This window comes from Uloborus diversus, chromosome 6, assembly GCF_026930045.1.
Source record: "Uloborus diversus isolate 005 chromosome 6, Udiv.v.3.1, whole genome shotgun sequence".
NCBI classification, from domain to species: Eukaryota; Metazoa; Arthropoda; class Arachnida; order Araneae; family Uloboridae; genus Uloborus; species Uloborus diversus.
In genome coordinates, this window is record NC_072736.1 from 80,289,818 (window position 1) to 80,314,698 (window position 24,881).

Consider the following 24,881-nt stretch of genomic DNA (forward strand, 5'->3'; position numbering starts at 1 on the left):
CTTAACAGTTCTACTGGTAAGACTGTGTCATCTCAGAGGAATGAAGAAACGAAAACAATGAACGCTATCTACCGGAGTTTAGGGTTAATCCACTGGTGTTCTAGTTAAAATTTCAACTATCAAAATATTACCAAACAGGCAATTGCTTCGTTCAAATGTAGAAGAGTTGAAGCAATTTTCACCCTTCATACCTTGATGGGCTACTTTCTAGTTTTCAAATAAAATGGCATAAGTACAAATGTACGTATTTTGTTGAAATATATTACAAAGCTTTAATATTTTATTAAATTATCGCATGCATTTTCCAAGTAATTTCTAGAACAGTTTTCGTTTTCCGTTTTTCTTTTAATGTGCCCTTTTTATTAATAGAAAATATTTCACTCATTTTCAGGAGGACAGAGGTTCACCCATGTTTGGAAACTTTGTGTGTGATAACTTTCAGTTTAATGTTAATTTACAAACTTTCAATAATTAATTTACCACTTAATATAAAATTTTTGTTAACTAATTTTAACTAATGGCTCCATTAAATTCAATTATTTAATTAATTTTAGTTAATTATCATATTTTAATAATCAGTTTTAATTGATTTATCTTATCTTGTGTAACTATCAGCTACTAATATTCTGCTTTAGCATGCCTCCTCTTTTGAAGTTCGTGCAACCTTGGACCCCCCCCTTAACAAAGTTCTAGCTACGTGCCTGAGTATCATCGTCAGAATCACTGAATTCATCTATTCTGTTTTTGCGTATAGAGTTGTTTTCCTCTTGAGAACAGTCAATAGAGGAAAATTATGTACATGAACAATTTTACGTCTTGCATGTACTACATCTCTTCGAAGAACACCGAGTTTTCGGGCATGCACAGGAGACTAGTTTTTGAACATAAGCTGATGCAATGAAAATAGTGCTCCATTGTATTTCAATACTGCCCGCATTTATAGTCCATCAAATGTTCTGATGAACTTGGAGCATTGATTAAATCAGTGATGCTCAACCTACAGCCCGCGGATCAAATCTGCCCTTTGAAGTTGACCCATGTGCCCCGTCGTTGTATTCAGTGTTAAAAAACGAAAAATATATTCTAAAACCTTCCAAAACTGCTAACAATCTTCTTTCGGTGTTATGAATTTTGAAGTCAAGTAGACATAAATTCATTTTTGAAACACAGATGCAATAAAATAAGCATGTAGTGATAATGATAGCAATTTTGGTTTGAAATTTTCTTTCGTTTCCCTTGTTTTCCCATGCTATCTAGAAAAACTTAAAATCATATAAATAAATTTTATTTTTCTTCTAGTCCACGAGATTACCATTAATCTGAGTTGTGGACCGCAGATAAAAAAAGATTATTCACCTCTGGATTAAATTATTCAAGCATAAGCAATGAATATTTGCTTAATAGTGCACAAACGAGGGGATAGGGTCAGAGAGTCCGGAATTGGTTCTTTTTCACTCCAGCTCCGGAGCCCTGGTAAAAATATTTCCGCTTTAAATTCATTTCATTTTGATTCAGTCATATTAATCTCTGATTTTCGTCAATGTTAAGTCTATGAGATATGGTATTTCTGTATTTAATAATAACTTTCATTTTTATTTCTTGTCACCAAAATTTGAGAATGTATTCAGAATCTACTCCATTTTGTCAATTTTTGGTGACATAAAATAATTTTTCGCGTTGTCGTTAATGAAAAAAAATTTAATTGTAGAAAAAATGCCCTTAAATGGCTAATTTAAAAAAAAAATTGTAAAAATATTCTAATCAAGAGCTTTTTCCAACAAAGTTTTTCTTAAACAAATCCGCCTTTAAGTTCGCATTTTATATTTGCTTTAGATTTTTCCCGCAAGCGTTAATATAAAGTGCTTTGAACTGTTCAAAGTTGAACGAAAAATTATTCAAATCAAAAAATGAAATACCGGAATGAGGTGTCATCGGGGAGATCTTTGAAAAAAAAAAAAAGTTTGTTTAAATCGAACGATTTGTTTTTTTTTTGGGGGGGGGAGGGGGGAGCACATAGGTTTATCTACAGACACATATTTTCTTCATCTCAAATCCCTGCTTTCGAATTCGATATTTATTTAATTATTTTATCTATTTTTTTGACTTTTTTTTGTACTAAGCAATATTTTTACGATGCATTAACCTTAGCCCACTAAACCACCTTTTATGTCCTTATTTATTTTATATTACTTTGACGAGAAAGTAGGCCAAAAATGAACTCAAAATATCGTCTGTAATCAAAAAGGAATATTATTAAAAAAGGAAAAGATAAAATATTGTGATATGAAAGTGAAATATACTTTTTAATTTTTAATTTATCGTCTGCTAATGTTTAATTTTATAATATTTTTTAAACATGTATTGGCATTTGTTAGAGTTGTTTATGTTCTTAAGATTTTATAGGTCAATCATTGCTATTCGGTGATTCATTAATATCTTTTTTGTGCAGTAAAGTGCCTTCTAATTTTTTGTACTTAACAATGTCTATGAGCGCTGGCTCTAGTGTAATAAACGAAACTTGAGATTAAGATCATTCAGAGCTGCGGATTGATACAATTTTTGATTTCCTTTTAGTTACAAAATTACTAAGCAGAAGTAAGTAATTTAAAACGTATTAATATATTTTGCAACGAAAAATTGAGTAAAACAGTAAAATTTCGGTTGAAAAACTGTTTATTAAATTTTTAGATTATAAATATTGTGTTTAATAGCGCCATCTAGAGACGAATTTTTTCGTATAAGTGCTAACAGTCCACGGAACATAGTTCCTATTTCGATTACTAATTAAAACTTAATGAGAAAGTTCCAGCGTGTGAACATTGTATTTTGCTATTGAGCTCATCATTTATAATAGCTTTCAAGCAAGTTCACGTAGTCCCTTAGATTGGTAAACGAACTTGAACGATATTTGCCCTCGGCCCATAGACTATAAGTGGGTTCTTACGCATCATAAACTTCTTGTTTTAAATTAAATTTTTAATGTCGGAGTCAAAGACATTAAACAATCACATCATCGCCAAATAAAAGTGCATTATTTTGTTTTAAGTAAAACTATTGATAAAGTTTTGTTATATAAAATTCTGGCAGCTCTAAACATTAAAGCAAGTTCTGTCCAGAACTAACCGAGCCTTCTTTCCCGTATACTGATATCTTATTTCTAATGTCTGATCAACATTCTCGAAAAAAGTTAAAATCGCAAATTGTGTGTCAAACATAAATTTTTAACATTTTAAGCTGATTTCTAGGAATGAAATATACCTTACTCATCTAAAAAATTAGATGCGTAAAAAAAAGAAAAATAAATAAATAAACTAACAAATAAAATAGCAGCACCTTTCAAACAAAGCAGCTAATACACTTTTTTTAATTAAAAAATCTTTAACCGCTTCCAAAAAGAAAAAAAAAGAATTAAAATTAATAGAATCATTAAAATAAATACATTATATATACATACATATATATATATATATATATATATATATATATATATATATATATATATATATATATATATATATATATATATATATATATATATATATATATATATACACACTTTTGTTTTTCCCCTGTGCCAAAATATATTTTTTTAAATGAATTAATGTACTTTCAGAAATAAATAAAAAACAATAAAATGTCAACTCAAAGAAATAGTTTTCATTGTCAAAAAAGAAAAGAAAAGAAAAAATCTTCTGCGCATATCTTTATGTAGAAACATAAAGGACTCCGGGGTAATCTGCCGAAAACTACATAAATTAAAACTGTAGAGTGAAAATAAAACAAATCAAATTAGGAATAATTATTTCTCAGTAAAAACCATGGCTGCAGAGTCGGAATCGGAGTCGATCTCATTTTGGGACAAGAGAGTCAGATTCGGGAGCCGAAGATTTTTAATTCAAAGACTCGGAGTTGGGATCGGTCATTTTCCCTTAAAGTTCGCAACTCTGTCAATGTTTCGGGAGTCGGAGTTGGACTTATTTTGGGATAAAGGAGTCGGAGTCGAAGTTTTAATTTTCAGCGTCGGAGTCACTCATTTTTCTTCCGTGTGTAAATTTTTGCCAAAGCTCTAAAGTCAGAGACGAAGTCGGCCAGTCGGAGGCCGACTAATTTTCGGGTACAGGAGTCAGAGTCGGAATTAGGTGAAACAAAACTCTCGGAGTCGGAGTCGGGAGTTGTTCGTCAAGAGCTATTTCCAACAAAAGTTTTTTGAAGTAAATCCGCCTTTAAGTTCGGAATCTATGTATATTGACTTCCAGATTTCCCATAGGCGTAGGCGTTAATGTTGAGGGATTTGAACTTTTCAAAATTGAATGGAAAATTGTTCAAATCAAAAAGATACTTTCTATGCATGGTTCTTCATCAAAAGCTTTTTCTTTCAAAGTGTCTTAAAAAAAAATCGCCTCTTAGTTCGGAATTGCCTTGTATTTTCCCGTAAGCGCTAGTGCTCAGTTTTTTAACTGTTCAAAATTGAACGAAAAATTCTTCAAATCAAAAAGTTAAATGTAGGAATGAGGTGTCCTTGCCGAGATCTTTCGAGCAAAAAAAAATTTGTTCGAATCGGACTATTCACGCAAAAGTTATGGGGGCAGACCGACCGACAGACAGACCAACATTTTCCCCCCTCTCAGTACCCTACTTTCCAATTTTTAATTTTTCGATATTTATTAAATTATTTTATTTAATTTTCACTTTTTTTTTTTTTTTTTGTTTTTCGCGATATTTTTCAGATGCATTAAACCGTCTTTCATGCTTTTTTCTACTTTCTCTGACTTTTACTGGGAAAGTAGGCTAAAAATATGGTCTTTCTGAAAATTTTGCAATAAAAATCGTCAGTTTGCGTCACATTCTAATAAAAAAAAATATTTTAAATTATGTTTTTGGTTGAAGTTAGTGAAGAGTAAGGAGCAGACCTTAAACCAAGCATTTCATTCTAGTATCACTCTTTTATTCAGGTATCACTCTTTACTCCTTCAGTTATTCTCTCAATTTTTCGTCTTGTTTTCAAGACGAAAAATTGAGCTTTTAAATGCTTATTAATGCTTATTAAAATAAGCATTTAATTATAAGTAATTAAAATAAGCATTTAATTACTTAGTATAAGTAATTAAAATAAGTATTTAATTTATTAAATGCTTATTAAAATAAGCATTTTCAAACTTTTAAATGCTTATTTTAAATTTGAATTTTATGTTTTATTTTCTACGTTTTCTCTCCAGTAATTGGAAATAAATATTTTCAAACGTTACTACCAGCAGATTGATGTTAACTGTCAAGTGAATTAAATAAATTTTTCGTTCCAAAATATTAGACGCGCACGCATCAAGAGATTTATGGGAATAGACTTCGCACCATTTTTTGTTCACGATGCGTTCACTTTTTTAGAGATATCTGCTAGTTACGTCTCTATAAAAAAAATTTAAATCATAAATTATGACAAGGTGATAATTTAACAAAAAGAGCATTTCTTTCTTTTTTTTTTTTTTTGGAATGAGAGAGAGAGGAAAAAACACACAAAAGGTGTATTCATCTACGGCGTGCAAGCTTCTCCTCCTTCGTTAAATTTCATGACGTAGTTATAGTTTCTTTATTGGCTTATGAATAAAACTTGCATTCACAAAAATAATAGAGATTATTGTTTTGTTAAGAACTTGGATGGGCGGGAAGGGGGGGGGGGAGATAGGCTAGCTAAGTATGGCATTGTCAATGGCACACCTTTCAAAAAAAAGTGGGAAAGGGTATTAAAACCGTAACAACTATGAATAATGTTAACCACTAACTAAAAAGCAAGGTCCATTGAAATAATAGGAAAGTTCGCTCTAAGGCCACTATATTTGGGGACCTGACATTGGTTTCAAATCCATCTCATTCTGTTACCAAAAGAGAACGCGCGATACCACTAATATGTGTACCAAAGCCGTGTTGAAGAAAACTGGTAACTGTAAGCTTCAGATGTATTGCTTGATTGATATTTGAATATTCCATTGATTCCGGTTTAAAATAAGCATGGAAATTATTTTCTGGAAACATTTTCCCGTAGACTATTGCAATAGACTCTCCCAAATCAGGATCGATGATCAGGAATAGATTGTTTTGAAAAAAATCGGTAAAACCTACGTACATTCCACATTTTATAAATGACTTTGATGTTTTCCCAAAGCTCACTATTTTGCATTGAAAACGAGGTTCCATGAATCCCCGAAACACGTGTCTGTAGAAATCTGTAATTTTGTGCAACATAACGTTATTTATTTTATTTTACAATTTTGATGTCTCATTCTTTAAAAAATTCAATGTTTCAATTTGAATTTCAACTTAAGAAGTAGTATTTATGCCTTTTGTCTTATTTCTCAAGATTATCCAAACTCCAATTAAACAATCCTTCCAACAATCCAAACACAATACCCCTCTTTTTTCTGAGTACGTATGAGTGTGTGTGACAGAACATGCGAAATCAAAATTAAAAGTCCTTCCCCAATGAGTAAGAGAATAAGTGCAGGGGGAAAATCAAGGGTAGAATACCAAAGAAATATAATTCCGTGTCGTAAACTAAATTTTATAAATGTATACATTTTTTGAGTTGAAAAAAAAATTTTTTTTTCACTTCCTTAAGTCAGAAGCATCTTTGAAGTTGGTTGTCAAATTATTCAAATTTTTCTTATCTGAAATAAGACCTGTCCTTACAGGTCCAGATTATCGAAAGACTTAATTGAATTGCCGGTAGAAAGTTTTTCCGGTTTATTCCTGCGAAAATACAAAGTAGCACTTTTAGAAGTCCTCCAGAAAGTCAGCAATTCGCTTAAGTTGCGAAAGTATCACTCGAAAGATACATATAACTACTGTATGAAATGGGGTGAATAGCTGTTGTTTTTAACTGAAAAGTTAGACTGAAAATATATTGCAAAAAATATCATCTGCTACATGATACTATTTGCATTTTCTATTTAGCGTCTGAAAAACTTTGCGCCTGTTATTTAATAAGTAAATATTGGCAACAAAAGTGAAAGATTAATGAAGTTTTAAGAGTTCGGTATTTGAATGAGTAAAACGTTTACTCCTACTTGTAAGGTGTGATTTAAATGCCTAAACAATAATTTTAGGTATTCTTTCTTACTTTTGGGCTACAAACCCTCCGATCTACCAGTTCAGCTAAAAACCATGCCTTTAATTTAAAAAAAAGAAAAGAAAACCCTCTGAAAGTGAGTATTTCAACCAACAGCTGGGAAAATAAATACTCGTACCTACTGCTTCAACAAGAATTTTCTATAAATGACAATTTTCAACTGTTATTTCAGTGCAAAAATCAAAAATTTCAAAAAGTAAAATTTTGAAAACATCAAGCACTAAAAAGAAAAAAAAAAGTCTTCTTTTATATTGCGACTAATATATTCGGTAAATATCTCAAACGCTCCAGGCATTGTAAAGTTTTGTAAATGTTGGCCGCGTTTGTGTATGATTGATATATACAGGCAGCACACAAATATCCATACATAAATATCACTCCAACCTTAAACTCAACGGCATCTGTTTTTCATCGCTTCATATATACACAGAGAAAAACGGATCCCGAATGTTGGTATTTCATTGTTATGCCAAACGATTCGAATTTGCGCATTCCATCCCCCTCTCACATCACGTGGTAATCCTTGAAGGGGGCGGGAGAACACTGAATATGTTTATCAAAACAAAAAAAAAGAGGGTGCAGAGTTGCGGGGGGAAGCTGCTTTTTAAAATGTATGAACATTTTATCGAATGGTGGTAGGGGTTTGGTGGTAGAGAGAGAGGAATTTATATTCAAGGGATGGTTTCTGTTTTGTAAATGAGGACCAGTCGAAAAATCTCTCATTTCCCCCCTTTTAAAATGGCGGCGGTAATTCATTCATTTCGCGACTCCTTAACAAACCCTTGCTCTGGATCATCCATATTAAGTTGATAATTATCCTCGAAGAGAGCGGAGCGCCTCGGAGACAGGGGGGTAGACCCGCGGCCCCATTTCGAATGCAGATGCACCAACTTACTTTCCATATAATTACAAATGAATGCAAGAAAAGCGCGCCGGCCGATCCGGCCGAGACGCAGACCCGCCGGAGATCGGGCGCGATGGCGGCTCTCTCCGCCTGCGCGCGTGAGCCGCCGCGGCCGCGGGAGACAGGCGCAGTGGATGGCCGCGTCGGCTTCGGCGGATTACTTTCGGATGCACCTCCGGCCACTCCCTCCTTGGCTCCACCGTGCGAAGTAAGTTGGCGATATCTATTCATTATCACGCTGTTTGTGTGTATGTTGTGGTCATCAATGTGCATCTGCAGCGGAGGGGAAATATTACGGAGTATCTCATATAATTAAAAACTGAGCATTTGTACCTATGTATCTTTGTATGTATGTTTGAGTTACTTCTCCCGAACGACAGTGAACTGACCATCGAACCAGGTATCGATGTATTCGTAATCTTCCCGTCTTTATATTTGGCTATTTAACACAATCCTCCGATAATAATTAGCGGAGATATCAATTGAAAACTATTAATTATGACAATTAGATTTTGACGTAAAATCCCTAATTTTCGAAGGCTTTTCTCCATTCAAATTATTATTCAGTGCTTCAACTTTCCGCAACAATGCCTTTATTAAAGATTTGTAGCGTGAAGAAAATCATTGAGAGGAAAAATCTGTTGCCATTTTTATTCTCGAATATGAAGAAATAAAATTCTGGTTTTTGTTTTAAAGGCTTTCCCTGTAATCGGGGAACTTAAAATATTTCCTTTTTGGTTATTTTTCCGCAATCTGCTGCAACACTGTACCGATTTTTTTTTTTTTTTTGTTCAAGACTGATTGTTGAACACGCGTCACTTTACAACTTTTATTTTCGAGGTGGACCGTGCAAAGTCAGGCGACACAGTTAGTTAAACAATGAAATTGCCATGTTTTGTTGCCTATCGCTCACAAGTGATTGCAGTTAGCACATTTCTGCATTGGAGAAAATCTGGGCGATCTCGTCATTTGAGAGATCGAGGGGTCAATCGCCCCCTTCCCCCCCCCCTCTTTTTAGAAATATAATCTAAATATACATTTGAGGCAGTGAGAAGCAAAGGGATGTAAGTGCTGAAATTAAAAGTTTGGAAATAACCTTTGCACATGGCTGGATAACCTCTCACCTGTTTTAGGGCACCAGTAGCTCTGATGGGTGCTGATATACAGTTTGATTAAGAAAAAATTTTCAACGAAAGCCTACCTAGGATCTTAACTTTAAACGCGTTGTACGCAAAACTTGAAAAAGTTCACTTACATTCCCTTTCTTCTCACTGCCTTATTTTTGTAAGCATGTTCTGTTGTTACTTTATTCTACTACCAGTGGTACCCGCACGACTTTGCCCGTAGTTGAAAATTGAAAGGTCATTCGGTTCGCCTGTATATTTACAAATAATGGATGACGAATTTCTCGCCAATTGACTATGTTCATTCGCTCTCCCATTCCACGTTATGATAATTTCGTAATTTACTCGTCCATCTTATGATAATTTTGTTCCAGAAAATGTTCTTAAAATTGAAATAGAAGAAGAACAAAATCGAATTTTCGAAAAATCGCTTCGAGGTGCACACCCCCATGCTACAAACTAACTTTGTGCCTAATTTCATGAAAATCAGTGGAACAGTCTAAGGCGCTATGCGCGTCACAGAGATCCAGACATCCTGCAGACATCCAGACAGAGAGACTTTGAGCTTTATTATTAGTAAAGATAAAGAATATAGAAAAAAGTATTGGATTCGTGAAATTTCAATTTCGACGGTTTACACGTTTTAAGGTGTGTTGAATCCATTTTGACCACTTTCAGAAAACCACAGATTTTTTTCCATGTGCTGAGTATGTAGCTTTGCACCTCTTCCCTGGAAAATATTGAAACGACATTTATCCGAATTAGTCTTAAATGCTACTAAAAACGAAAAAGATGATGTTGTGTTCGCTGGTTGGTATCTGTAGTCTAAAAAAATTCTTCGAACATTTTCAAGTTTTAAAGATATGCCATTATTGATCATACCGTTTATATGCTGCAATGCCACATGTATAAACTAACTTTGTGTCAGTATATTGTGATTTATACTCTCATATTACACTTAATATTTTATGATAAATAATGATTACTGGTTGGTTTTTGATGTCGAAATCAGTAGAGTTTAGTTAAATTTTGAAAGTATTTTCTTCTAAATCGTGAAATATTAAGAATTTGTTTATATGGATTACATTTTTTGTACCTCAACAAAAATTAGTGTGACAAAACTTATTATTAAATTCAGATTTTAAATCAGTATTTATTATTATTGTTATTATTATTTTATTTTTTTTAAAGATATTGTGAACAGTAAAAGCACATCTCAAAAAAAATTGAGAATTTTTTTGAGATGTGCTTTTACTGTCGTCGGCGCTTGGTATACTCACAAATTAGCTGAGTTTATAACATTGAATGAGTAACATAAAACACTCTTGTGGCATTACTATAATACAGTTGAATTCTGTTAATACGTACTGTCAAACGTTCACGATTTTTTACGTATTAACCGTTATTCGTAACAACCGTGAACGAGCGATACTGTGAAAAAACGAAGGAATGCTTACCTACATTTAAAACTTACCTACATTTAATTGTAACTTAACTATCAGTATATTCGGGAAAAAAAATATCTATTTCTTATAAATGAATGTTTTCGGAAAATATGAAAAAAAGATGATAATCGACAAATGCGGAATAGGTTTTTATCGACAATGGAAGTTGAACGATGTTATCTCCGAGTAAATTGAAATGTCCATAGTAAAACAAATGTACGGGCTAAATTTTCTATGCAAAATGTTTATTATTTTCTTTCCAATACACAACGGTACTTCTAATACCCAACAAAATGATGAATATTGTTTTTAAGCCACGAACATTTCAGGTAAAGAAGTCAGAAAATTTTGTTCGTGTTAGCCGAGACTTTCAATTTAATGTACGTAATATACGTGAAATTTTGTATGTAATTAGATAACAAAACAAACTTAACGAACAAAATGTTCGTTTTAGCCGTGATTTCGTATTAAAGGTGATCGTATTAAGAGAGTTCAACTGTACTTACTTGCTCAGAATGACAGGAAAAATAGGCTTAAAAACAGGTGAATAAAATCAATAACCAACGTTTAAGAAAGCACAAATGACAAGGTTACAGTGAAGCGTCTTCATCAAGAGAGCTCAACACAGAACAGCGAAGGCGTGAGTGACATTTTTTGTGCAAGTGTAAAAAAGTAGTTGATACTCGGTACTGTTTTAATACCTATCACACATTTGACTTTAATTCAATTAAAATTTTTCAAAAATAATCATAAACTTCCGAGCTTTAAATTTGAAAAATCTTACATATTTTGTCTATCATGCTTCGTTTTAATCATCCATATTTTTTAATGATTAATCCAGTTTTGCACACTTAATGTTGTAACACTTCTTATATTTTCTGAAAACGATTTTAGTAACTGTGTTGACTAATTTTCCAATTTGATAACTGCAGATATTTAGAATCTGTTTCGAGGGCCAAGTATTTTTCCTCTTTGTGACTAGGGTTATAAAAAGCTCTAACCGATCCTAATTCAAATGATAATAATTTTTTAAAAACATTTTAATTTTATTTTCAATGATAATTTTGACTTAGAGTATTTCATCACTACGTACTGTTATTAAAAGTGACAATTTTATTTCTGTTATTTATATGTAGCTACAATTTAGCCACAGGTTTATGCTTTATTGTTTGCATGTGCTAATGGTAAGCAAGCGTACTGTGATACTTTTTGCCAAACAATGTTTTTTTCTTTCTTTTTTCTTTTTCTTTTTTTTTTTGAAATTTAAATACAATTTCTATAAGCTTGTTTCGCAGCAAAACGTTTAATAAAGATAGGCTAGTTTATTTGTTCCGTTTCTACTCTAAATATTGCAATTTTGTATACTCGAATTTAAAACAAGTTTAAACAGGTATAACGGTAGTCAAAAAAAAAAAAAAAGCTTTTAAAAACGCTTTGAAACTAATGACTTGATTTGAATCAAAGAAAGCTTCGAAAACAGGAATAATATGAAAAAATGTCCAAAGCCCACGAATACTATATATTCTTGCTTAAATTCCTCCTTGAAATTGGATTGTTAACATTGTTAACAAAATTTAATTAAAATTCTATTTTTTTTTTTCATTGTTTTTGGCAACAATTAAAAAGCTGAATCGGCAGGTGGCATTACGTCAGCGAAAGTAACTTAAAAAAGTCTTAAAAAAAAAAAAAGACATTTTGGATAGATATTAGCGAATTTTTACTCTTTCATAGAAAAATGCATGGGGAATTAGTCTCATTGATCTATATGGCCCACCTTAATCAATGTTTTAAACATGTTCATTTTTTGCACATTTCTTTCGGATTGTATATTTTGGTACTTTTTTTTATTTCTATATAGTATTAGAATATTATTTAACTTTAAACGCTAAGACACGTAATTATGAACGTAATTAAATCCCATCTTTTAAATCTTATTTAACTTAAGAGTTTCTTTTTATCCATGATTTTTAAACAAATTACACAAATTTATCCCCGAAAATTTGGTCGATCTGATAAGTAAAAGAAAAGTAATAAAACATAGTAAAAACCATTTACACGCTAAAATTTACAAAATAACTTATTTTATAGACGATAAGTTTTCAAACAAAATTCCAATTTTTTTTCCATTGCGCACTCATTACATGGATGCCTCAATTGCCAAATCGATCAACTCCACTTTAAAAAAAAAAAAAAAAACTCATTTCTGCTTTAATAGTGCTTCATCAATGCTTAGCATGTGAACTTGAGTTCAAGTTTTGATTTAGTACATTTCTAACCATGTGATGGCAGAGAATGTATCACGAGGGCCTATGTACTCCTATGTATACAACACAATCTTCTTCATAACTATTCTCTACTTCTTGTTTTATGGAGTTAGTCGATTTAGCATGTGAGGCATCCATATCTTATAACTGCTGCCAAATAAGAAAAATACTAAAATTTTAAAATTTTGTTTCAAAATATTTTTTAAACTTTGGTTTAAACTAAATCCACGTGCTACATCCAGGATTGGCACATGATTCAAATTTCTACGTAGGTTTTATTTTATTTTATTTATTTATTTTTTTTAATGTTGAAAACACAGAAAACCATTGTTCGAATCAAAAAAAAAAAAAATTGCGAGATTGACATATCGTAGCCGAGATTATTCGAACACAGATTGCTTTTTTTTAATTGGACAATTACCTCAAGAGTTTTTAGATTAAAACAAGACCAACACACATTTTTCCAGCTCATAATCCCTCTTTCAATGTTTTTTCTCTCAATAAGTAATTAAAATAAATATAATAAAATTTAATTTCTTTAATTTTATTATTTTTATTTATTTTAATTACTTATGAAAGGTTCTCAATTTTTACATTTATAATTCATAAATGCTCTCCATCAAATAATTAAAAAATGTACATTTTTAAAAATATTATAGTCGTCTGTTCTTCCGACAATTGCTTTTTTTTTTCCTCTTCTTTTCTTGGATTTTTTATTTTCTTCTTTTTATACAATACTTTAAAAATTAAAAAAACAGAATTAAACAATTTAATAATGTTTTCTAAAATAGACATTTAAAAATTTATAAATTTTATTCAGGGTCGATTCCTGCGGTTCAAAGTGAAAGGTTTGTAAAATCGAAATAAGGTTTAGAACAACAGTTTTCTCTAACAGGTGTTCCATATTGCATAGTCCCCCCCCCCCCCCCACAGTTTTCATTCTGTCTCTGTTTCTCTTTCTCTCTTATTTCCTTTAGCAATCAATGGTTGCTTGCAATTTAATTTGAAGCGTAAGTGGTGTCCCGCTCCCTTTTGAAACCAGTCCTTCGAAGAAAAAATGTCTGTATGTTATATGCTCGAAAACGGCCGGGAGTTAGGAAGTCAGGCAAGGTGTCCAAAAACTCGAAATATCCCAAGCAACCCATTTAGCCAGGTGAGCCATTCCATTTCAGATAAGGCAAGGCCTGCCACATGACCACCAATAATTGCCAAAACAATTTTTTTTTGCAAAAATTACAGTAGTTGAAACTAAGAGACGCGAAAAGTATTTTGCAAGAAAATCTTCAGTTACAGCCTACTAAAATTCTGCACAAAATCAGCCATTTTGAAAAAAGCAGCAAAACACTCGATTTGAAATGGACTCAAAAGTATTTAACCTATTTTAATAATTCTTTTTTCTAAAAATAAATAAGGACCCATTTATCATCTAGACATCGTTTTTGAAAATTCAGTTAGGTTTTTAGACAAAGAAAAAGAAAAAAAATTTGTGGCGGAAAAACTGCATTTTTACCGGTTTTAAGATTTTTTTTCTCGATGAAAAAAAGTTTTTTTTACTAAACCCAGATGGCAGTCTAAAGCCCTTATATGAAAGTTTCATTGCATATCTTATTATAATCCTTAAATCCATACATCCTTGGAAATAAAATTTTAAATTTCGAAAAATTTCAAAAATCAACGTTTTATGAAGTGAGATTACTCAAAAAAGCCATTTTTTAAATCTAAAAATTGGGCCATTTGAGCCCCTTTTAATGCTTAACAAGTAAATATACACCGCATCCCGTGTTTTTTCGCAGAAAATGTTTTATGATTTTTTTCACAGCCTTCTATATATCAGGCCTACGCGCTATATTGCGCAATCGATGACACGTGACCTCAAGCAGGCGTTGAGCGGGAAAATCCCTTTAGTTCAAACAGTGTTGTGGACTTCAAGTAGCTGCTCGTTGCGGATGCAATATTGTATTTCATCTCACAACTTTAGTATCAAATAGCAAAGTAATATTTATTCCGAATGTGTGAATACGTTATCAACTGTCTTTATGGAGACTTGAAATGATGTTTTCTTTTTTGTTCTTTGTATTTGACTGTGCTAAATCGTTACGTTTCGTCAAGTTTACATTACAAACCGTTGGGATACTTTAGTGGTGAAAATTTAACGTATCAAATGTTTAACATCTCTAGATATGTTTGAAGCTACTATTGTAGGATTAAAAAATGTTAAGAAGGTAAGTGTGGTTACCAATGGTTATTTTTAAGCAGAATTGATAATAAAAATAAATACAGTAAAATCCCTCCTAACGGATACCCCTCCTATGTGGACAGTATTTAATTCCTCGATTCTAAGGTAAAATTAAAAGGAATTTTTAAACTTCTGTCATGCGGACACCTCTCTATTGCGAACAAAAAATTTTGTCTTGTTAGTGTCCGTATTAAGAGGAGTTTTACTGTACTTGTCAAATAATATTTTAAGGATTTTTTACTTGTAAAGGAGGAATTTTTATGTATGTTTTTTCATCCTACATATTTTTATCACTTTCGATTTTAATGACGAAGCTTTTTTGCCCTCAATTTGTGTAATGATTATTTTTTGTAACTATTGTTTCAAGGAACATTTTAACATGAATTGGCTGAAGAGTGCTGTTTAATATATACATTAGATCGCGGTTCATTAAAAAGAGCAACTGTTTTAACTTTTAAAGCAGTTTCTATTTCTGTAAAGTACTGTACTCTATTATTGAAAGGTACACATTTTTGTTTATGTTTTTTTCATGTAATACACGTTTATTACTTTCGATTTTAATGACGAAACTTTTTGCCCTCACTTTGGTAAATGATTATTTTTTGTAACTAAAATTTCAAGGAGCTTTTTAATATGAATTCTCTTAAGAGTGCAGTTTAATAGATACATGAAATCGTGACTTTTGAAAAACACCAACTTTTTCTTTTAAACCCAGCTTCTATTAGTATAAATGTATTTTAAAATGTTGTGGAATTTTTTGTTTTGGAGGAATTCATAGCAAATGAAAATGAATTAAAGCTTTTAACAACTATTAGCGAGCCATGCATTAGAAATGTGGTACATGACCATTACAAGCTTAGCTATCACACCATTTTCTTGATTTTGAGAAATATTATGCAAACGATTTATAACATACTGTTGAAAACTTCTCCAAAAAAAAAAAAAAAAAAACTCACAGATAACTCATGATAAATCTAATTATATTATTAACTCTGAAATATATGCATCAGTACTGTCCGTTTATACCAATTGTTTAGTTTGTTTCAATCGTTCAGATGTTTTGTAATTATTATTGGGTATTGGAGTGATTTTTTTCTCAAAAATGTACGCTATTTCTTTTGTTTGTAACAGTTGGAAATATGGGTTTATTTTATTCTCTCTTATTTTTTTTCATTTGTCTGTATTTTTATCAAAGGAAATCAATACTACTGTAAATCATTCGTGTGAAAAATGCAAAATATTTATTAGTTTATGAATAAGAAATATGCACTTCCCGTTTATCTTCCCCGTCTGTCTTAATCATTTTACAATTTACAGTAAGCAAAATTTATTTCGTACTTTCTTTTGCATTATGATTTGAAGTTGAAGTGTATTTTCTTTTTACCCATTAAAATTTTCATTTTTATTCATTATCTATATATTTATTGCGAATATAATATTTAATGTGTCATGCATGAATTTTAATTTAGTTTACTAATTAAGAACTATTTGTGTCGATATTAAAACTCGAAAGATATAAATTTTTAATTTAGAGATGTATCGGAGTATTTCATGTAAAAATTAACTGTTTTTTTTAATGGATTATAAAAAAATCTAAATTTTTATTCACGGTAGAGCTATTATGAGATGTAAACAAACCGCCTTCACGGGCGGCCATGTTGAATGAGCGCGCAGGCCTTGTGTTAAGATGGCTGTGATTTTTTTGAAAGTGACCTTATCGACGATGGCATGCATGTAAAATGAAAGTGTCTAATGATTTCATTCAATGAAATTCTGATCATATTAATGCCTAATTACTAAAATAATAGGGTGACTTTGTCAGCAACAACTAAAATCTTACTGACTTTTAATAATATACGCGTAATAAACGGCTTTTGATGATCCAGTGTATTCGTGTTTTTGTATGACTGTGCGTAATTATAGAACAGCCTTTGGTGACCATCTGACTTCATTATATAAATATTTTTCTGCTGATCAGGGCTTAATTGTTATGAGAGCTGAGCTCCCGTACTTCCTTGCTTATTTCACTCTAATTTTTGCATTTTTGAGCGAATTCACACCACTTAAGGATTAAAAGAAGTTCTGAAGACTATAGGGCTCTTGCACTTCTTTGGTTAGAAATTGGATCCCTGGCTATGATAGCTACGTTTGGTGATCTGTTTGGTTAACTCTTACAACCAACTTCAATTGATTATTTCTCGCATAAAAAGGTGGGTTTTTTAAATTCTTAAACCATAAGTGAGTTTTGCGTTTTGAATTTAGAGTACTTAAACTTATGTATAAAAGTAATCATACGAGGTAGGATCCAAAATTCTGGAACAGCATCACCAGTGACAACCAAAGCACGAAATTAAAAAAGTAAAACGTTTTAAATGCATTGTACTGTTTTTCCCTTTGAGCTTGGATGGTTTCCCCTGTCACGTAATTGAGTTGCGCGTTGTAATTGAAAGAGAAAAAATTTGATTCGTTGCGGCATATGTAAGTAATGGTGAATGCATAGCTTTGGAGCCAAAATAAACTAATATTGAAACAAAAAAAGAAAAGATTTCAGCTGTTACTGGCAAAGTACACCATTATTGTAGCTATTAGACATTAATATGATCTGAATTTCAGTGAATGAATTTTTTTTTTATTTTACATGCATACAATGGTCGATAAGGTCACTTTTAAAAAATCATAAAACATTTTCTGAGAAAAAAAACACGGGATGCGGTATATATCCACTTATTAAGTATTAAAAGGGGTTCAAATGAGCCAATTTTTAAGTTTTTAAAAAAATGGGTTTTTTGAGTAATCTCACTTCAAAAATCGTTAATTTTTTAACCTTTTCAAAATTTCAAATTTTATTTTCAAGGCTTTATATATTTAAGGATTACAATAAAACATGCTATGAAACTATCATATAATGGCTTTAGATTACCATCTCCATTTCGTAAAAAAAAAAAAAAAAAAAAAAAAAAATCTATGGAGGGAAAAAAAAATTATAAAATCGGTAAAAATGCAGTTTTTTCACCACAAAAACATTTTTTTCTTTATCAAAGAAACTAATTAAATTTTCAAAAACAATGTCTAGATGATATATGGGTCCTTATTTGTTTTTATAAAAAAGAATTATTCAAATAGGTTAAATACTTTTGAAATATTGTTCATTTCAAATCGAGTGTTTTGCTGGTTTTTTCCAAAAGGGTCGATTTTGTGCAGAATTTTAGTAGGCTGTAACTGAAGAAAAAAAAATTTCTTGCAAAATCCTTTTGGAATATTTCATATGTCCTTTATTTTGTAACTACTGTATTTTTTTCATACCTGCCTGCCTGATTTGAAATGGAATGACTCAGGTTTCACTTTTATAGGATTGTAACAGAGATTTTACATAAGAAGGCAATTAAAATTCTCTTGAAAAATCGGTGGCGAAAACGATCTCGCGACTTTCAAATTTTTTACCAATTTAGGAAAAAATAAAACACTGAATCGGAGGCTTTGTTGCTAGTTAAAATTCTAATTTACACCCTCATTAGCTCTCATTTCTTTTTCACAGACGATTAATATTACCTGAATGACTCAAAGCTTCATCATTGCAAGTAAGAGTTTGCCCCTTTTGCTTTTCTTTTTTTGAAAATTTCTTTTGGATTGGATATTTTTTACACTTGGTATTATTTCTTTGTATATTTAGAGCAATGCTTAGCTTTAATCCCTAATATTTGGAAGTTGTGAATGAGATTTGATTATTCTTTCAATTGCATCTAATTTAAGAATTTTTTAATACCAAATATATTCAATTGAATTCATTTAGGATATAATGTTCATTTTCTTTTTATATGCTTAGAAATTATTTTTTAACTTTCAGTCTTTTTTGTTATCACTACGTTTTATTATACATCGTCGCCTCAGAGCAACAGTAGATTATTTTAGTTTTATTTCTGAGGTTAGATGTCTTAGTGTTGCTCTGAGGCGACGATATTGCGACTGCACAAATGTTCTACGGCATGGACTATTTTTCCCCATAAACACATAGATAGTACTTTAAATTCACTTTTTAATTGTTGCGATAAAATATGAAAAACAATTCGCAACTCCAACAAACTATAGGGGTCCCTGCAGCCACTGTGTAATGGCGAATGAAAAAGGTAAAACAAACGCAGGCCGTAACATATAAATTGCTTCGAAGCTTAGTAAATGACAGAATTTTTTGTTCTATGTATAATTTTTTTGTTCTTTATTCTTTTGAAAAGATTTTTCGAAGTCTTTTGGTTATTCTGACCCATGTAGAAAGAGATGAGAAATCAAAAAGTATTACGGAAAGTAAAAAAAAAAAAATAATGCAAAACGCTCATGAAGTTCTTCTAGCCATTTTCACGATGTTGAGTTCGATATTCATAAATTTTTGGTTCCCTTCGAACAACATTTTCATTTTGTACTGTTTTTTCTATACATTAGTTTCGTGACATTTCGGCATTTTTTGACATTTTTGTCACATTTTGCACATACGTGACTGTAAGTAAGACTGCTAAGAATAACATTCAATACTAGATAATTTATTTCCATGACTAGATATGATTGAACATCAAAAGAGGAAGATAATATTTCATTCTTTTATTTAGCTGGCGCAAATTGTTTTATTGATGTAATTGAGTTATTTCTTTGAATCGGTTTACAAAAAATTCTCTATTACTTAATTCCCGCTGTTTCATATGTTCCTATTTATCAACTAAATGCTAAAATTCTGTCTGTCATGCTATGCTGAGTAAATCATCTGCAAGATGCTCACGGATACATAGTGGCAGTTCTGTTTTAAATCATCATGTTTTTAATTCATTCGTCATTTATGATTTAACTGATAAGCGAAATCTTGTCAAGATACATTATTATTTCACACAATACTAGAACCATAACCCTAAGTTGGTGCACTATTTCAGCGATAAAAATTCCAAGTTTTTATTTTTTATTGTTCAAATTCTTAACGTTCTTTCTGGAGTTTTCAATCCGTTCTGTGATAAATATTTTCAAGAATATTTATTTGCATACTGTCCATTTCAATTAGATGCTTTAGTAACAAGGTTATTTAAATCAATTGTGTGGAATTAGGCAGTAATTTTTCAGCATGGCCCTAGTGTCCAGTCAATGTTATTATGTCCGTTTGTTTTCATCGAAATGGAAAACTAATATTTATTCAAATTCAGAGAACAAGGTAAATAAAAATGTGTACTCACAGTTTTTTAGCAGATATATTTGATGTTACGCTGTTGCGGGTGACGATTCCAAATGATGAATTATGCAAATAAAAAAAAAAATTCACGTAAAAAACTGCTTGTTTTACCCAAAATGGAACACGTGGAACGCAATGTTTTACCTTTTTCAGCAATTTTATAAATCACCGCAAGGCAGCATATTCAAGCTCTGGAGTTGCGAATAGCAATTATAAAGTTAGTTTTGTGAATAAAAATAAACGAACTAATTCCAAGGTTGAACTTAAGAAATGTGGATTACGCTTTTAAATTATGACTTGACTTAAATACAAAAAATCTTCAAAAACCTGCATTGTTGGAAAAGTGTAAAAGGCCTAAAGCTCACAAACATATGCCTGCTTATAAGTTCAGTCTTGAAATTAATTCTTTAAATTTATTAACAAAACTAACTTTATAAAAACAAGTATTTTTTATTCTTTTTGGAAATAATTAAAAAACAACTACTCATACAAAAGTTTCGGATCAGAATTTCATAGACCTCGTATGAAAAGTTTCATTTCAACAATTCCAAATAATTCGTGTGAAATTGACCTGTTTGTCTATTCTGTGCATACAGATTTCCTCACATTTTACCAAATCTCATGGATAAGAAATGTAAGCAACAAAAATATTCACATGAATTAATTGACATAATAACTACTATCCGTACAAATAAATCATTTCGCGCGTTTGGAGCACTGCAATCTTGCCCTGTTAAACCTACCAATCAAAACATTGAAGTCAATGTACGATCCATCACTCATTAATCAAAATGCCCGTTATCAACGCAAAATTAGAGTTCCCTGGCTCAGTATTAACTCTTAATGAACGAGGCGACAGCTATATTTCCGAACAGAAATACCTGATATTTCGGTAATTATGGTGTTTCGTAAGAATTGCAAAATACATCTAAAAATCAAGTTTTTGCTGGAATAAGCATGTCCTGATACTGTACATTGCATGTTTCAGCAGCTAGCTCGTGTAATTAATATTAGATTATCTAATTTTAGATTAGTGCAGATGCCATTTAATCTCTTTATTCATGGTGAATCCAGGTCACGATTTAGCTATCGGGGGGCTGAAAGCCCCCCCCCCCCTTTTCGGAGGCCCTTTGCCGTCAAAACTTCAGACATTGACTAACACAATTTTCGCCATTTGGACCTAATATAGCGGGGCCCTATGTCACGGCCTAGTTGGTCTATTCAGTAATCAGACTCTGGGTGCACCTGATCGGATAATATGATTTAAAAAATTGTAAAAAATGTTCTTTTGTTCAAAAATTATTTAAAACTATTGAAATTTGCTGAAAATATTCGTAAAAAACGTTCTTTTGTTCAAAAATTACTTTAAACTATTGAAATTTGTTGAAAATATTCTAACTTCATCGTCGTGTAAGCGGCAGTGCAGGTTACCTCTTTAAAAAAAGTTAAACAGTAATTGCAGATAACTTACTAAACGCTAGTCTTTGTTATTGTGTAAAATGCTTAGATATTTTTCTCCTCTATAATTTGTATTTTTACCATTAAAATGCTTCATTTTGTTTCGTAAGTCTCAAACCTGAAATAAAGCTAAAATTAATTCATGTATGTTTCTCTTTTATTTGTATTTTATTTATTTTTTAATTTAATAAAGTTGTTCATTTATTTATTTGTTTTATTTATTTTATTCATTCAATTATTTTATTTATTTATTTATTTCATTTATTTATTTATTTTGTGTGTGTGTGTTCTGTTTTTAATTCTAATAACAGTACGTTACTTTTTTCAATAGAAAAAAAAACACCAGATTTTTTTTTAAATTATTTTTTATGTTAATAGAGTAACAAGACAGACAGTGTGCCAGCAAAGAAAATTTTTTTGAACAGTGGTTCCCCTCATGCCTTAAAGGGATAAAGTTTTCTCTCCTCCCTCCCCCTCCTGTCCATTGCCTTCAATCCCCTTTTGATGCTGAATACTGTACCTCTAAAACTCCCATTTCCAGATTTTTGTTTATGTCTCATAGTATACATTTACACTGTTTAAAATTAAGGAAATTTTTTAAGGTAAATACTACCGTAAAATGGAGTGCTTACAGTACGGAGAAAGTTTTACTGTCACTTTGCACCAGAAGAATAAGTGATCGCAGCGCCAATCGATTTGTCTCTTAGGTTTCTTGCTATAATATTTTACAATGAAATAGCATTTTAATGTAAAACATACTGCAAAAGAGTAGTCAACGTGAATACCAGAACTTTTTATCGTAGATTATGACAAATTTGTTTTACAGCGCTTGGGTTAAGGTTAAAAATAGTTTTAAAAATTGTAGTACATTACAATGAAATTGCATTTTACTGCAAAACGTACTGCCAAAGAGTAGTCAACGTGGATAGCAGTACTTTTTGTCATAGATTACGAGGAATTTTTTTTACCAGTGTTTGTTTCTAATGTTATAAATACAGTTTTTTTTTTTTTTTTTAATATAGTAAATTATAATGAAGTATCATTTTACTGCAAAAGAGTGGTCAAAGTTGATAGCACTACTTTTTATCGTAACTTATGAGGAATTTGTTTGCCAATGTTTGTGTCTAATATTATTAAGTTTTTAAAAATTATAATAAATTACAATGAAACAGCATTTCACTGCAGAAGAGTGGTCAACGTGATAGCAGTACTTTTTGTCGTAGATTATAAGGAATTTGTTTTATAGAGTTTGTATCTAATATTATAAATACAGTCTATAATATTATTTAAAAATTATAGTAAATTGCAATAAAATAGCTTTTTACTGCAAAACGTGCTGCAGAAAAGTAGTCAACGTACTTTTTATCGTAGAATATGAGAACTTCGTTTGACAGTTTTTGTGTCTAATATTATAAATGCAGTTTTTAAACATTATGATAAATTATAGAAATTTGAAGTATAATTCCTCAAATTTCATTTCAAAATTCATAAAAACAATTTTGCCCATTAGCTTCAAAATAATTTCAATTCTTATGTAGCACAAAACAGCAATAGAATTAAAACGGCAAACGAAACGGTCTTCGAGAAATTATTTCTCATTTGATACCTAATATAAATATTGTTCCTAAGTTCCCTATTATTTCCTTGCAACCCATTTCACATAAAATCACAACGCCGCAGTGGCGCACACAAGGGGAGGATCCAGGGGGTCCGGACCCCTCCCATGGCCCTTACTTTTTTTTAATTGTCAATAATCTTATGTATGTAGTACGTAAAATAACTCCAAGCAAAGGTACCAACAATTTAGATTTAATAAATGAAAACAAAAAAATAAATAAAATTTGTTTAACTATGAGAAAAATAAATACATTCATTCTTATGCTTTCTGGTATTTTAATTAAGTATTTGTTGTTAGTAAATTTATTTTATTAACTTATGTTAGGTAAGTGTTCAATATATTTTTCTTAAATGTTTTTTGTTCCCGACAATAAATAAGATCAAAAGAATATGTTTAGATGCGTGTTGCAATATGATATGAGAATGGTGGACCTTCAATCCTGGAACCCCCCTCCCCCCGTGAGAAATTCCTATGTGCGCCACTGCAACGCTGCGCTGCATGAATTATCATAAGAAAAAAGCTTCATTTGAACATAATTAAACCAAAATTAGGACACCTTTAAAAATTTGACGATTTCTCTTTCCGAGTTTTTTTAAATAAATATTTTTTAAAAATTTCGAATTAACGAATTTTATAGTTTTTCGTATTGGGTCAAGATTTGATGCTCCTCTATATTGCTTGTCATCGAATTCAAGAAAAAAGTTTTCGCCGCAAAATGAAATCAATGAAACAACAATTTTCGACACGCTTAAAAAATGGCGTAAAAATGATTGTAATCTATAATATATTTGATAACTCTAAATGTTATTTTCATATGTAACTTGATCTTTCTAGTTCATAATTAATTGTGACTTTTGATAAAATTGTCCTGTTATTAAGTTTTTTAAAACACATTTTTGAATACTTTACAATTTGGTTCTGAGTTCTCTCTCTGTTCACTTAAATGTTGTTTTCTTTTTCCGTTAGTTATGTGCGGGATTTTTAATTACTTGAAATTAATTATTATTGTTATTATTATTTTTAGTCTTTTATCTGAAATGTGAAAACATCCAAAACCCCTTGATGGTTCGAATTTCCGAGTCGCATCTTTTCATTGTTCCCGACTGCTCTCTTCTAAACCGGTACAATGCTACCCTGATGCGTTGAGATTTTTTCTGAAACGAGTTGTAAGGGGGGTAGCGGGGAACATAGGAAATATGATCAGATGAAGACAATGGGATCGTTTCCAAAAATTTAAAAGTATTTTTTTTTCTGAAAGAGCATGCTTAAAAACATAGAATCTGATCATTTTTTAAATAATTTATTTAAGTTTAATATTTTTAAAAAATTCCTTAAATCGGTGAGCTTTCATTGTTTACACTTCTGTCGTGTGACATCACAAATGATGAAATGCCATTCAGTATTGCCATTCACAGTGCAAAATATTTAATTCGCATCTTTACTTACGTGTATTGGCAACGATATGGTTGATAGCAAGCGTAGAGCGCAATTGTAATTCGCTGCTTGATT

The 24,881-nt window shown here is 31.1% G+C and overlaps 1 long non-coding RNA gene across 1 annotated transcript in view; it reads left to right on the forward strand.

The window, feature by feature from the left end:
- The first annotated feature begins 8,069 nt into the window (after positions 1 to 8,069).
- Positions 8,070 to 24,881, forward strand: part of LOC129224632 (uncharacterized) — a 134,710-nt gene continuing 117,898 nt past the window's right edge. The window contains exon 1 of the long non-coding RNA XR_008580701.1: positions 8,070 to 8,232. This is a non-coding gene — a long non-coding RNA (uncharacterized LOC129224632). The remainder of the gene's footprint in view (positions 8,233 to 24,881) is intronic.